General features: G+C 52.5%; 1 protein-coding gene across 2 annotated transcripts in view; it reads left to right on the forward strand.

The window, feature by feature from the left end:
• The first annotated feature begins 699 nt into the window (after positions 1-699).
• Positions 700-13,760, forward strand: part of LOC147732444 (uncharacterized) — a 169,242-nt gene continuing 156,181 nt past the window's right edge. Inside the window, exon 1 of one of the 2 annotated variants that reach the window (XM_086956971.1) lies at positions 700-796. The gene's annotated coding sequence lies outside the window, so the exon portion shown is untranslated. The remainder of the gene's footprint in view (positions 797-13,760) is intronic. The other variant, XM_086956969.1, reaches the window with a different exon arrangement.

Consider the following 13,760-nt stretch of genomic DNA (forward strand, 5'->3'; position numbering starts at 1 on the left):
TTAGTGAAAAATGACCAAAAGCTGTTTTTCCAGTTCTGAAAGGCCATGGGAGGGCGGGAGCTCTTCCTTGAGTGGGTCTGGCTCACCTTTTAGAACCGGGTCTGCTTCCACCACAATGAGGGTAGCCCTTTGAGCGCCCTTCACAGTCAAACAAGACCGTAATCTAGTTGGGCACTCAGGGCATGAGTGCACATCCATTACCTGGCAGAGGTGTTTTCCGTCCCAACCCAAACATATGCATAACGCAAAGAAAAAGTAGGCAAATATATACAAATAAAGGAGTGGGCTCGAGGACGTGCATACCAGCACCTGGCACTTAATTGTACTCCTCTTCAAGCACCTGTGCGTTGTGTTCAGACAAAATACAGTCATTTACAGTGGAAGGTGGGCAGTGGTTGAGGTAAGGCTGATCCATTCCACCATGCTCTAAGGGTGGAAACAAAACATAAATAATACTTAACAGACCAACGTCATGGATGAAAAGAATCGATTGAAAGGCTCTGAAAATGTATTTTTGTTATTTTTTTTTTAAAAACACCCGGATGCCAGCGTGTAAGTCATATCTGTTTTTAGGCCATACCTAAAAACTCCTTTGCACGGTTTGAAATAGCTTGGTAAGCAGCCAGGCTGGTCACGTGCTTTAGGAGAAGCGCGGCTGACAGCGTCACGAAAGCGAAACTAAAAGTTCCTTTACGTTTCTGTAGATCGACAGGTCAGCGCAGCTGCGAACTGCATCCGCCCCAGCACAGAAGACGCGTTTTAAAGCGGAGGTCTCTCTTTTTCAGACACACATCAGGTGAGAAATATTTTTGTTGTACCAACACACGATAGGATATATATATACTTTTCGCAGACCAGGAAACCCCCGTTCTGGGGCACGCAACTGCCGTGGCTGTCGGGCATTGTGTTAAAAATTTCACTTTAAGTACCCGTTGCTGTTGTTCAGTGTCAGTAATAACGTTTACTCAAAACCCATCGGTAAGTGCGAGGTGAGTATTTAGGATCCTAAATTCATATTGTAAAGGCGCGAGGGTACGCCATTCAATTTAGTTTAGTGGAGACTAGTAATGCATCCTTGTTGAGATCTGGAGTGAGCATGTCACTGCCCTATTGGTCAGCGTAGTCTTTCTTCTTCCCAGTGTTTTTCATTTTGGGTAATAATTAACATTAACGATTATGGAGTAAAGTACAATCTAAACGTGTGTCTATACCAGTGGGTATGAATTTTCACTTTTCCAAGGGTTGTGAGTGACTAGTTGTTCATTTCTTCTCTCTTTTGTGACTAAAGGAAGGAATGTTTGTTCTCTCCATTAATACCCGGGGTAATTCATGTCCCCTATATTGTTGTGAAGGCCTTGGGTAATGCTCGGATTACTTGCCAGTGACATTCATTACTCCGAATGCAGTTTTTTCTTTATCACAGCCCCTACATTTTGAGAAGGAATGACCCTTTTCTCGAAACAGGCTAAGATACACTGTTGCTGAAACGTAAGAGGCAACAAAGTTGTTGTTGATATTAAAGCAACATTTTTTTTTACCAGTTCTTATACCACTGTGTGTATGAATCCACACGCCTCCAAAATGCTCTGTTTATTCAAGGAATCCATTCACTGGGAGATGAGCGGTGAGATTCTACCGCTGGCATGAAAAATACCTTGATTTGGTGTAATGAAGTTTACCAGTAAGTAATATGAGCATTACCGCCTCATCCGATCATCCTCTTCACAGTCTTGACACCATGAATATATACCTAGTATTCCTTATTAATAAAATGCATGCTTGATTCTAATGCTAATTTCTCTGTATTATTAAATTATATGGCAAAGTAGGGAAATCATTAGATTGGGTTCAAAGCTGCCTCAGGCCGAACCCTTTCATTCTTCGTTGCTAAATTTAAACAATAAGGGTGCAGATATGTGTCTGGGAATGTCCCTGTAGAAACCCTGAAAATCGCAAACATAGAAACTCCTTTTGCTTCTGCCCAGAATGCTATTAAGCCCCAGGCTGATCTTCCAGCAATATTCCAGTGAATATCTGTGCTTGGATTCTTATAGAATGTGATTATTGCTACTTTCACCCAGCAGCTAATGTTGAACCAGAAGGTCCTTTACTATTAGCATCAAATGTAACTAATAACAAAGAAGGTAAAAAAAGATTCAGTATGACTAAGATAAATTAGTACCACCCTTTTAACATGAATTAAATATAATCCAGATTGTTCCTTATTGGGGACATTATGGAAGAAGACATAATATAACCCGTTTATCTGTAAAGCGCACGTTCACCGGTAGGTACATTGGCTCTGAATAACAGGTGTTTATTGTTACCTAACTCAATGGTACTCAAGAAGACTGGCTGAATTATTTCCTGCTCTTATTAAAATTTGATAAACACTTTTGGTTTAAATGACAAACCTGGTCCAAGAATAATCCTGTCATGAAGAATTTTCATGTAAGGTTTGGCTATAACTAAAGACAGGTCCAAAGCTGGAACTATGGAGTGAGGGATAGGTCAACAATTTAGAAAAATCATGAGTAAACGTCCTGTAGGGTCTCAGTATTGAAAACAGGTGAACCATTGTGTCTTATATCTTTGATTGTGGCCCACTGGACTTTTGAATTTGGAGGTCTGTCAAAAATTAGGGTATTGGTTGACTGGGATGTGAGTCCTGGTCAGAGAGCAACCAAAATCCTTGACAGGGTAAGACATAAGCAAACCCAAAATTAACCTATGCTTGACCCCTTGGTAGCTTGGCACAGAGGAGTCAGGCTTAACTTAGAGGAAATATTTGAAGTATTTGTGCAACACTTCAAACACTAAAATAGTGCACACAGGTCACAAGAGGAGCCCACAACAGTATTTGGAAAATAAAGTGATTTTTAATAAATAAATCAAGACCAAAACAACAAAAATACAATTAGTAAAACTGGAGATATTGAGATATTGAATGCTAACGTTTTAGAAAAAATACCACCAAAAGCCATATAAAATCACCTGTGGATATCTGGTCGTGCCGGCTGGGACAAAGCCGCAAGTTCAGGCCATATGCAATGGAGTGCAGATCAACTAGAGTGACAGCAGTTAGGCCCGCTGAACAGAGTACCTTAAATCCTGGGTTGCGGAGCATTGCGTGGATATGCGTTGAAGACACATCTCGCAGCCGAGGTGATGTGTCGGCTCTGAGAAGCACAGAGGCTGCAGTGTGAAGTCCTGTTGAGTTGACTTTGAGGATCCTGTCACCGGCGTTTGCGATATGAAGTGCGGCATCGGAAACACAGCGTGCAGTTGGGGCGATGAAGCGGTTCTGAAGAGCTGCGAGGCAGTACTGAGGAGTCCTTTGCTGCGGCTGCCATCAACAAGTCATGCGAGGGTCTGTGCAGCGGTTGTGTCACCCAGGGGCGGTACCGAAGGAGATGAGGGCTGCTGCAGCAATTTGAGCCTTCTACGAGTGGTCCAATTCATGCAGCGCAGGTGATGTGTTGGTTCCACTGGATCCACAGAGGCTGGCAAAGCACCTTAAGCCCACTTCCAAGAGTCCTGGACTTGGATGGCACCACTTGGAAGGGTAGGCTCACAGATGACAGATTCCAGGTGAGAATGCAAAGGTTTTGGAAGCCTGTGGTGTTCCCGAGGATTCAGATCAGAAGGCCAGCCAACTAGTCCTTGGAGTCACTCTGGGTTCAAGAGATGCAGGTCCAGTCCTTGTCACCCAGACAGCAGGCCAGCACAGCAAAGCTGGAGTCAAGCCGGGTGCAGTCCAGCGGAGTGGCAGTCCCTCAGCAGCACAACAGTGATGGTCCATCTGGTCACACCTAAGTTCCCATTGTTTGTGGCTGTCTTGGATAAATACACAAAGCCTAACAGCCAGTCATGTGACTAGAGAAAGGCTGCAGGCACCAATTGGCTACTGCAAGAAAATGCCAACTTTCCAAGAGCAAAGCTAATAAAGGGGTTACGACCTATATTGGTAGCGAAATGGGGTGTGAATGAAGTTTTACAAAAAATAGAACTTGGTTACCATTTTTATCATGCTGCTATTTATTTCAGCAAGTCCAATATTTGTAATCCTTGGTCCTGGCTTAATTATTTTACCATGATTTATACATTTTATAGAAACATTTGAACAGTTTTATAAGTCTGAAACATGAAGTGATACACTATTTAGTTCAAATAAATATTGCTCTGTACAAACCTTCAAAAGGTCAAAACATGAAACAATCATAAACAATGCATTTGTCAAATGAAACAATTGTGCGTGAATTCAATGCCTATGTAAACCATACAATCGTTTATGAAATTACGCCAGTTTATAATTTGTACATCTATTCGATTACAGAGCCCTCTCATTAAACCCAACAGGTTTCCTCCTTTGGAGAGTCGCTCTCCTGGAGGAGAAAATTTGGTAACTTCAATAATAAATTTGTCATCCAAACAATTGTCCAAAGCAGAGGAGTCGGTTTTAGAATTAGGAGTGTAATTTGTTCCAATCCAGTATACAGACTACGCATATTTGAAAATTGAAGCATTGGAATTTTTTCTTAAGATCCGTCTTAAAGTGTTCTTCCATGGAAAAGAAAACTCGGGTAACACCAAACCTTCAGGATTAACCAAAAAATCTAACTAATAATCCTCCACCATACAGTATTCCAAAACAAGTAACTGCCTTTGAACAGACAGTTTTGTCCTCTATTAGTCAATTAGAAACCTGAAAACTGTACATCACAAGTAATATCAATAGGGAACAACAAAAAGCCATACAAGATCTTCAAAAAGATGACACAATAATTATTAAACCTGCTGATAAGGGTGGGACCCTTGTCATTTGGCCAAAAGAGATGTACCTAGCTGAAGCAAATAATCAAGTTTTGAACCAAAAATGATACCGACAGCTCAAGGAAGACCCTACACGTCAAATATAAGTAGAGATTTCTACCAAACTAAACGTTGGATTGGAGCAAGGAATTTTAGGTCCTAAGGAATTTGATTTCCTCAATAAAATGCACCCAAGGATTCCAGTTATCTATTTTCTCCCTAAAATTCATAAGTGTCTCACACCTCACACAACCACCAGGAAGACCAATCGTCTCTGGTTGTGACTCTGTGTTGGAACCCATCGCTGAGTATGTTGACGTTTTCCTAAATCCTTTAATGGATCAAGTACCATCTTATTTAAGGGATACGACAGACTTCATAAACAAAATAGAAGGTCATACATTTGATCCTGATTTTCAGTGGATGGTATCATTCGATGTTGTTTCACTGTATACCCAGATTCCTCAAGAAGAAGCTCTCCAAACAATAGAATACTATTTGGAAACAAGACAAAGGCCCCACAGAGTACCAACTGACTTCATACTTGAACTAGCCGGAATAGCCCTAAAGAAAAACTACTTCAAGTTTGATGAAACATTCTTTATGCAGATCAAAGGAACCGCGATGGGATGTCCCTTCGCCCTACAAATGGCTGTGTTGTTCATGGCCCGTTTTGAGGACAAATTTATCATCAATCACTACCCTTTTGCAAAAAATATCCAGTAATTTACTGGTATATAGACGATGTCTGGTGCATTTGGAATGGCACAGAAGATGAACTTCAACCATTTCATGGATGGCTAAACACAAGACATGACATTCCAAAAGCACACCGTGCTTGATTTTCCTTAATGTTGAAGTTATTCCACACAAATAAAAATTGATGACTACCCTACATCGCAAACCGACTGATAGAAACACTATTTTACATTATCAAAATTCCCATCCAAGAAATCTAAGGGTTAACCTCACTTACGGCCAACTACTACGGATCAGAAGAAACTGTGCAAGAAAAGAAGATTTTATGATCAATGCAGCAGTATTCTTCGACTAACTAAAAGAAAGAGGTTACTACAGTAAAATGCTCAAACATGAGACAACAAGCATTGGAAATGCAATAGGGCTCGAATTAGGAAAGTTTGAGCTATTGGTCTTATAAATGAATTTTTTTTATTTATGTGTTATTTTTTAAAATAGCTAAATTAATAGCTTTGTCATTTACAATGCCAATAGTTCTAACTTTCGCAAACACCTATAGCATTTGTAATGCAACATGTTTTGTATTTACGTGACTTAGATGTATTGATATTACAAATAACAATGGCTTTTAATTTTTTAAAATAATTAATACTTAAATAATTTATTTAATTTGTAATGTCAATAGCTTAAACTTTTGTAAATAACTTTTGTGAAGATTATGTTCAGTGTTTTTTATTGTGACGAAAATCCAAGAACAGAAGTGAAATATTAACATCTTTTTGTGATTTGTAATAAAGCAAGAAAGCTTGAAAACCGCTTGAAACATTGAAAGAACATATTTGAACCAGTGATGCTGTGGTTGCGCTGAGTGATGCTGTGGTTGCGCTGAGTGATGCTGTGGTGGTGCTGAGTGATGATGTGGTGGTGCTGAGTGATGCTGTGGTGGTGCTGAGTGATGCTGTGGTTGCGCTGAGTGATGCTGTGGTTGCGCTGAGTGGTGTGTGCATCGGTGGAGCTTAGTGGGTGCATTGGAGGAGCTGTGCGGTGGGTGCATTGGTGGAGCTTAGTTAGAGCATCGGTGGAGCTGTGTGGTGGGTGCATCGGTGGAGCTGTGTGGTGGGTGCATCGGCAGAGCTGTGTGGTGGGTGCATCGGTGGAGCTGGGTGGTGGGTGCATCAGTGAAGCTGTGTGGTGGGTGCATTGTGGAGCTGTGTGGTGGGTGCTTCGGTGGAGGTGTGTGGTGGGTGCATCAGTGGAGCTGTGTGGTGGGTGCATCGGTGGAGCTGTGTGGTGGGTGCATCGGTGGAGCTGTGTGGTGGGTGCATCGGTGGAGCTGTGTGGTGGGTGCATCGGTGGAGCTGTGTGGTGGGTGCATCGGTGGAGCTGTGTGGTGGGTGCATCGGTGGAGCTGGGTGGTGGGTGCATTGGTGGAGCTGTGTGGTGGGTGCTTCGGTGGAGCTGTGTGGTGGGTGCCTCGGTGGAGCTGTGTGGTGGGTGCATCGGTGGAGCTGTGTGGTGGGTGCATCGGTGGAGCTGTGTGGTGGGTGCAATGGTGGAGCTTAGTGGGTGCATCGATGGAGCTGTGTGGTGGGTGCATCGGTGGAGCTGTGTGGTGGGTGCATCGGTGGAGCTTGGTGGGTGCATCGGTGGAGCAGTGTGGTGGGTGCATCGATGGAGCTGTGTGGTGGGTGCATCGGTGGAGCTGTGTGGTGGGTGCATCGGTGGAGCTGTGTGGTGGGTGCATCGGTGGAGCTGTGTGGTGGGTGCATCGGCGGAGCTGTGTGGTGGGTGCATCGGTGGAGCTGGGTGGTGGGTGCATCAGTGAAGCTGTGTGGTGGGTGCATCGGTGGAGCTGTGTGGTGGGTGCTTCGGTGGAGCTGTGTGGTGGGTGCATCTGAGGAGCTGTGTTGTGGGTGCATCGGTGGAGCTGTGTGGTGGGTGCATCGGTGGAGCTGTGTGGTGGGTGCATCGGTGGAGCTGTGTGGTGGGTGCCTCGGTGGAGCTGTGTGGTGAGTGCATCGGTGGAGCTGTGTGGTGGGTGCATCGGTGGAGCTGTGTCGGTGGAGCTGGGTGGTGGGTGGAGCTGGGTGGTGGGTGCCTCGGAGCTGGGTGGTGGGGGCCTTGGAGCTGGGTGGTGGGTGCATCGGTGGAGCTGTGTGGTGGGTGCATCGGAGGAGCTGTATGGTGGGTGCCTCGATGGAGCTGTGTGGTGGGTGCATCTGTGGAGCTGTGTGGTGGGTGCATTGGTGGAGCTGTGTGGTGGGTGCTTCGGTGGAGCTGTGTGGTGGGTGCTTCGGTGGAGCTGTGTGGTGGGTGCTTCGGTGGAGCTGTGTGGTGGGTGCTTCGGTGGAGCTGTGTGGTGGGTGCCTCGTGGAGCTGTGTGGTGGGTGCCTCGGTGGAGCTGTGTGGTGGGTGCATCGGTGGAGCTGTGTGGTGGGTGCATCAGCAGAGCTGTGTGGTGGGTGCATCGGTGGAGCTGGGTGGTGGGTGCATCGGTGAAGCTGTGTGGTGGGTGCATCGGTGGAGCTGTGTGGTGGGTGCCTCGGAGGAGCTGTATGGTGGGTGGCTCGGAGGAGCTGTATGGTGGGTGCCTCGATGGAGCTGTGTGGTGGGTGCATCAGTGGAGCTGGGTGGTGGGTGCCTTGGTGGAGCTGTATGGTGAGTGCCTCGGTGGAGCTGTGTGGTGGGTGCATCGGTGGAGCTGTGTCGGTGGAGGTGGGTGCATCGGTGGAGCTGGGTGGTGGGTGCATCGGTGGAGCTGTGTTGTTGGAGCTGTGTGGTGGCTGCATCGGTGGAGCTGTGTGGTGGGTGCCTCGGTGGAGCTCTGTGGTGGGTGCTTTGGTGGAGCTGTGTGGTGGGTGCTTCGGTGGAGCTGTGTGGTGGGTGCCTCGGTGGAGCTGTGTGGTGGGTGCATCGGTGGAGCTGTGTGGTGGGTGCATCGGTGGAGCTGTGTGGTGGGTGCAATGGTGGAGCTTAGTGGGTGCATCGATGGAGCTGTGTGGTGGGTGCATCGGTGGAGCTGTGTGGTGGGTGCATCGGTGGAGCTTGGTGGGTGCATCGGTGGAGCAGTGTGGTGGGTGCATCGGTGGAGCTGTGTGGTGGGTGCATCGGTGGAGCTGTGTGGTGGGTGCATCGGTGGAGCTGTGTGGTGGGTGCATCGGTGGAGCTGTGTGGTGGGTGCATCGGCGGAGCTGTGTGGTGGGTGCATCGGTGGAGCTGGGTGGTGGGTGCATCAGTGAAGCTGTGTGGTGGGTGCATCGGTGGAGCTGTGTGGTGGGTGCTTCGGTGGAGCTGTGTGGTGGGTGCATCTGAGGAGCTGTGTTGTGGGTGCATCGGTGGAGCTGTGTGGTGGGTGCATCGGTGGAGCTGTGTGGTGGGTGCATTGGTGGAGCTGTGTGGTGGGTGCCTCGGTGGAGCTGTGTGGTGGGTGCATCGGTGGAGCTGTGTGGTGGGTGCATCGGTGGAGCTGTGTCGGTGGAGCTGGGTGGTGGGTGGAGCTGGGTGGTGGGTGCCTCAGAGCTGGGTGGTGGGTGCCTCGGAGCTGGGTGGTGGGTGCATCGGTGGAGCTGGGTGGTGGGTGCATCTGTGGAGCTGTGTGGTGGGTGCATTGGTGGAGCTGTGTGGTGGGTGCTTCGGTGGAGCTGTGTGGTGGGTGCTTCGGTGGAGCTGTGTGGTGGGTGCTTCGGTGGAGCTGTGTGGTGGGTGCTTCGGTGGAGCTGTGTGGTGGGTGCCTCGTGGAGCTGTGTGGTGGGTGCCTCGGTGGAGCTGTGTGGTGGGTGCATCGGTGGAGCTGTGTGGTGGGTGCATCAGCAGAGCTGTGTGGTGGGTGCATCGGTGGAGCTGGGTGGTGGGTGCATCGGTGAAGCTGTGTGGTGGGTGCATCGGTGGAGCTGTGTGGTGGGTGCCTCGGAGGAGCTGTATGGTGGGTGGCTCGGAGGAGCTGTATGGTGGGTGCCTCGATGGAGCTGTGTGGTGGGTGCATCAGTGGAGCTGGGTGGTGGGTGCCTTGGTGGAGCTGTATGGTGAGTGCCTCGGTGGAGCTGTGTGGTGGGTGCATCGGTGGAGCTGTGTCGGTGGAGGTGGGTGCATCGGTGGAGCTGGGTGGTGGGTGCATCGGTGGAGCTGTGTTGTTGGAGCTGTGTGGTGGCTGCATCGGTGGAGCTGTGTGGTGGGTGCCTCGGTGGAGCTCTGTGGTGGGTGCATCGGTAACCCTGTGTGGTGGGTGCATTGGTGGAGCTTAGTGGGTGCATTTGTGGAGCTTAGTGGGTGCATCGGTGGAGCTGTGTGGTGGGTGCATCGGTGGAGCTGTGTGGTGGGTGCATCGGTGGAGCTGTGTGGTGGGTGCATCGGTGGAGCTGTGTGGTGGGTGCATCGGTGGAGCTGTGTGGTGGGTGCATCGGTGGAACTGTGTGGTGGGTGCATCGGCGGAGCTGTGTGGTGGGTGCATCGGCGGAGCAGTGTGGTGGGTGCATCGGTGGAGCTGGGTGGTGGGTGCGTCGGTGAAGCTGTGTGGTGGGTGCGTCGGTGGAGCTGTGTGGTGGGTGCTTCGGTGGAGCTGTGTGGTGGGTGCATCTGTGGAGCTGTGTGGTGGGTGCCTCGGAGGAGCTGTATGGTGGGTGGCTCGGAGGAGCTGTATGGTGGGTGCCTCGATGGAGCTGTGTGGTGGGTGCATCAGTGGAGCTGGGTGGTGGGTGCCTTGGTGGAGCTGTATGGTGAGTGCCTCGGTGGAGCTGTGTGGTGGGTGCATCGGTGGAGCTGTGTCGGTGGAGGTGGGTGCATCGGTGGAGCTGGGTGGTGGGTGCATCGGTGGAGCTGTGTTGTTGGAGCTGTGTGGTGGCTGCATCGGTGGAGCTGTGTGGTGGGTGCCTCGGTGGAGCTCTGTGGTGGGTGCATCGGTAACCCTGTGTGGTGGGTGCATTGGTGGAGCTTAGTGGGTGCATTGGTGGAGCTTAGTGGGTGCATCGGTGGAGCTGTGTGGTGGGTGCATCGGTGGAGCTGTGTGGTGGGTGCATCGGTGGAGCTGTGTGGTGGGTGCATCGGTGGAACTGTGTGGTGGGTGCATCGGTGGAACTGTGTGGTGGGTGCATCGGCGGAGCTGTGTGGTGGGTGCATCGGCAGTGCAGTGTGGTGGGTGCATCGGTGGAGCTGGGTGCGTCGGTGAAGCTGTGTGGTGGGTGCATCGGTGGAGCTGTGTGGTGGGTGCTTCGGTGGAGCTGTGTGGTGGGTGCATCTGTGGAGCTGTGTGGTGGGTGCATCGGTGGAGCTGTGTGGTGGGTGCATCCGTGGAGCTGTGTGGTGGGTGCATCGGTGGAGCTGTGTAGTGGGTGCATCGGTGGAGCTGTGTGGTGGGTGCCTCGGAGGAGCTGTATGGTGGGTGCCTCTGAGGAGCTGTATGGTGGGTGCCTCGGTGGAGCTGTATGGTGGGTGCCTCGGTGGAGCTGTGTGGTGGGTGCATCGGTGGAGCTGGGTGGTGGGTGCCTTGGTGGAGCTGTATGGTGAGTGCATCGGTGGAGCTGTGTGGTGGGTGCTTCGGTGGAGCTGTGTGGTGGGTGCATCGGTGGAGCTGTGTGGTGGGTGCAATGGTGGAGCTTAGTGGGTGCATCGATGGAGCTGTGTGGTGGGTGCATCGGTGGAGCTGTGTGGTGGGTGCATCGGTGGAGCTTGGTGGGTGCATCGGTGGAGCAGTGTGGTGGGTGCATCGGTGGAGCTGTGTGGTGGGTGCATCGGTGGAGCTGTGTGGTGGGTGCATCGGTGGAGCTGTGTGGTGGGTGCATCGGTGGAGCTGTGTGGTGGGTGCATCGGCGGAGCTGTGTGGTGGGTGCATCGGTGGAGCTGGGTGGTGGGTGCATCAGTGAAGCTGTGTGGTGGGTGCATCGGTGGAGCTGTGTGGTGGGTGCTTCGGTGGAGCTGTGTGGTGGGTGCATCTGAGGAGCTGTGTTGTGGGTGCATCGGTGGAGCTGTGTGGTGGGTGCATCGGTGGAGCTGTGTGGTGGGTGCATTGGTGGAGCTGTGTGGTGGGTGCCTCGGTGGAGCTGTGTGGTGGGTGCATCGGTGGAGCTGTGTGGTGGGTGCATCGGTGGAGCTGTGTCGGTGGAGCTGGGTGGTGGGTGGAGCTGGGTGGTGGGTGCCTCGGAGCTGGGTGGTGGGTGCCTCGGAGCTGGGTGGTGGGTGCATCAGTGGAGCTGGGTGGTGGGTGCATCTGTGGAGCTGTGTGGTGGGTGCATTGGTGGAGCTGTGTGGTGGGTGCTTCGGTGGAGCTGTGTGGTGGGTGCTTCGGTGGAGCTGTGTGGTGGGTGCTTCGGTGGAGCTGTGTGGTGGATGCTTCGGTGGAGCTGTGTGGTGGGTGCCTCGTGGAGCTGTGTGGTGGGTGCTTCGGTGGAGCTGTGTGGTGGGTGCCTCGTGGAGCTGTGTGGTGGGTGCCTCGGTGGAGCTGTGTGGTGGGTGCATCAGCAGAGCTGTGTGGTGGGTGCATCGGTGGAGCTGGGTGGTGGGTGCATCGGTGAAGCTGTGTGGTGGGTGCATCGGTGGAGCTGTGTGGTGGGTGCCTCGGAGGAGCTGTATGGTGGGTGGCTCGGAGGAGCTGTATGGTGGGTGCCTCGATGGAGCTGTGTGGTGGGTGCATCAGTGGAGCTGGGTGGTGGGTGCCTTGGTGGAGCTGTATGGTGAGTGCCTCGGTGGAGCTGTGTGGTGGGTGCATCGGTGGAGCTGTGTCGGTGGAGGTGGGTGCATCGGTGGAGCTGGGTGGTGGGTGCATCGGTGGAGCTGTGTTGTTGGAGCTGTGTGGTGGCTGCATCGGTGGAGCTGTGTGGTGGGTGCCTCGGTGGAGCTCTGTGGTGGGTGCATCGGTAACCCTGTGTGGTGGGTGCATTGGTGGAGCTTAGTGGGTGCATTGGTGGAGCTTAGTGGGTGCATCGGTGGAGCTGTGTGGTGGGTGCATCGGTGGAGCTGTGTGGTGGGTGCATCGGTGGAGCTGTGTGGTGGGTGCATCGGTGGAGCTGTGTGGTGGGTGCATCGGTGGAGCTGTGTGGTGGGTGCATCGGTGGAACTGTGTGGTGGGTGCATCGGCGGAGCTGTGTGGTGGGTGCATCGGCGGAGCAGTGTGGTGGGTGCATCGGTGGAGCTGGGTGGTGGGTGCGTCGGTGAAGCTGTGTGGTGGGTGCATCGGTGGAGCTGTGTGGTGGGTGCTTCGGTGGAGCTGTGTGGTGGGTGCATCTGTGGAGCTGTGTGGTGGGTGCCTCGGAGGAGCTGTATGGTGGGTGGCTCAGAGGAGCTGTATGGTGGGTGCCTCGATGGAGCTGTGTGGTGGGTGCATCAGTGGAGCTGGGTGGTGGGTGCCTTGGTGGAGCTGTATGGTGAGTGCCTCGGTGGAGCTGTGTGGTGGGTGCATCGGTGGAGCTGTGTCGGTGGAGGTGGGTGCATCGGTGGAGCTGGGTGGTGGGTGCATCGGTGGAGCTGTGTTGTTGGAGCTGTGTGGTGGCTGCATCGGTGGAGCTGTGTGGTGGGTGCCTCGGTGGAGCTCTGTGGTGGGTGCATCGGTAACCCTGTGTGGTGGGTGCATTGGTGGAGCTTAGTGGGTGCATTGGTGGAGCTTAGTGGGTGCATCGGTGGAGCTGTGTGGTGGGTGCATCGGTGGAGCTGTGTGGTGGGTGCATCGGTGGAGCTGTGTGGTGGGTGCATCAGTGGAACTGTGTGGTGGGTGCATCGGTGGAACTGTGTGGTGGGTGCATCGGCGGAGCTGTGTGGTGGGTGCATCGGCAGAGCAGTGTGGTGGGTGCATCGGTGGAGCTGGGTGGTGGGTGCGTCGGTGAAGCTGTGTGGTGGGTGCATCGGTGGAGCTGTGTGGTGGGTGCTTCGGTGGAGCTGTGTGGTGGGTGCATCTGTGGAGCTGTGTGGTGGGTGCATCGGTGGAGCTGTGTGGTGGGTGCATCCGTGGAGCTGTGTGGTGGGTGCATCGGTGGAGCTGTGTAGTGGGTGCATCCGTGGAGCTGTGTGGTGGGTGCCTCGGAGGAGCTGTATGGTGGGTGCCTCTGAGGAGCTGTATGGTGGGTGCCTCGGTGGAGCTGTATGGTGGGTGCCTCGGTGGAGCTGTGTGGTGGGTGCATCGGTGGAGCTGGGTGGTGGGTGCCTTGGTGGAGCTGTATGGTGAGTGCCTCGGTGGAGCTGTGTGGTGGGTGCATCGGTGGAGCTGTGTGGTGGGTGCATCGGTGGAGCTGTGTGGTGGGTGCAATGGTGGAGCTTAGTGGGTGCAT

The sequence above is a fragment of the Lissotriton vulgaris genome, chromosome 2_1 (genome assembly GCF_964263255.1).
Source record: "Lissotriton vulgaris chromosome 2_1, aLisVul1.2, whole genome shotgun sequence".
NCBI classification, from domain to species: Eukaryota; Metazoa; Chordata; class Amphibia; order Caudata; family Salamandridae; genus Lissotriton; species Lissotriton vulgaris.